The 1,962-nt window shown below is 38.0% G+C and overlaps 1 protein-coding gene across 3 annotated transcripts in view; it reads left to right on the top strand.

The window, feature by feature from the left end:
- Nucleotides 1-1,962, top strand: part of LOC107729604 (transportin-2-like) — a 24,831-nt gene that overhangs the window by 15,165 nt on the left and 7,704 nt on the right. The window lies entirely within an intron of this gene.

Here is a 1,962-nt window from a genome sequence, read left to right as displayed (position 1 = left end):
TGGGATGTGGGGAGGGGACTCCTCTAGTTAACTGCAGAATGCACCCAATCACGGGGAATAAACCTAAAAACGTAGGGAAGACGAGAGATAGCGTAACTGAGGGAGAGTGAAAAACAAACTTAAGAGAGCGGGAGGGAGGTCGTAGGTTAAACGGGAGGGAGGTATAGACAGTTATCTGGGAATAAAGATTAAGATTAGGGAGGGAAGCTAGACAGCAACTGTTATACGACTTTTTTTTTTAATCTCAAGTTAATCCCAGGCATAAGAATCAAACGCATTCACACGCAGACTGACCATAGAAACACTTGCACATAAAGTCGCAATAACTACGAGCGGCCAGCGCTGCCGTAGCAATAGCATAATCAGACATTAACACTGAGACTATCTAGGAAAGACTAGCGTCGTTTTTCTTTTTTTAATAATTACTATTGATGAAACGAGAACAATCTCGGCTTAAAAACAGATGGTTAGCGCGCTATCGCGAATTTGTGTTTTTTATCGTTAGTAAGGGAGCATCTATGAATTCAGTTTTCATCATCATCATCAGCTTTGTCGTCGTCGTTCTGTCCGATTGTCGTCACGATTCCCTGCTTGCGTCTCTTATGCCGTATCGTTTATTTTCCGACGTTTCTTCTCACTTTTTTGCGTAGTTGGCTTGTAGTTTTTTCCTGGGCTTGGTCGGCGTTCGCTGTTGAAACTCATCGTAGTTTACAGATTTCAATCACACCGTAGTTTAATCTTGTCGTGATTTCGAGAGATTCGGTTTCGTCGCGAAGGAGCTGGAACGGAAACTCCACAGTATAACGATCATGACTTGCGTTATGTGCGTGCTCGGTTGTGTACATGCGTGTGTGACTTGTGTAACGGTAGCTGTGTTGGGAGCTTTTAAGTGTGTTTTGTTAGTGTCATTGCCATGTATTTTTTTCGTAATTCGCATTTCGTATGTGTATTCTTGCGTTAATAGGTTAATTGTTTTAAGGTACCTTACACTTGACTCCTGGACCCCTATTGACCTGTAAACTGTGACCAACGATGTGTGCGCGCTTGTGAGTGTGTGTATGAATGTATTTGTACCGATAAATATTGATGCCATATTGATATTTGGTATTTAGTAATTTAATCCGCTTATCCAACAAACTACAACTATATCAAATATAGTTTTACAACAAGGTTAATTTGAAGTTGTTGTTTTTTTAAGTTTTGCTGCTATTGCTAATTTTTGGTTACTTTGATAAATAGAACTGAATTCACAACGTTTAAATTCTATTGGAGCAAAATGCGTAATTTAAATTTGGATTATCGCTTGTCATGCACTTTTTGTTTAGCTATTTTTATGATTTTTTTTTGTAAGGAATTTGCTGGTAAATTTACTGATAAAACCGTTGGATTCATCATGCGTCTTGTTTTTTCTTGTGACAATATTTGTTGGTTGGACGATTTGAAATAAGAGCGAGCTGGAAGCAAAGACAGGAAGTGACAGTTGGAAGGATGGCGAGGACGATTGCTGCATGTGGAAATCTGCACTGAGACTCTGAAAGAAAAACAATCACACCTTTCTCTCTTTACCTTGCCAGGAAAAATAAAATGATTTTTTACCAAGCTGAAGAAGTCTTTTGTGTGCTCTTGATTTTCTCTATCTCTCTACTTTTATAATTAAAAAAAATAAAAATAAAAAAGTTTTCAAGGCAAACCTAAAAATTACAACCAAAATAGGAGTGTTGTGGCTTTTAATCTGTTAGTTTTGAGCTCATCTGTATGTTGGTGTACTCCTAAACATTTTTTACTCTTTACTTCACTACATTTTTGAACGAGTATCTGTACTCTTTACTCCACTACATTTGAAATGAGTGTTGCAGTTACACATTACATTTTGCATGGACCTAGCTTTTTCTGCAGCAGTTTATTTCTGCTACAAAGACGTGATACTGCCTATTACAGGTCACTGAAAGTACTGCATCTTGT

The sequence above is a fragment of the Sinocyclocheilus rhinocerous genome, unplaced genomic scaffold (assembly GCF_001515625.1).
Source record: "Sinocyclocheilus rhinocerous isolate Xijiao unplaced genomic scaffold, SAMN03320098_v1.1 scaffold313, whole genome shotgun sequence".
NCBI lineage: Eukaryota > Metazoa > Chordata > Actinopteri > Cypriniformes > Cyprinidae > Sinocyclocheilus > Sinocyclocheilus rhinocerous.
This window is presented reverse-complemented; position numbering and strand designations above follow the sequence as displayed.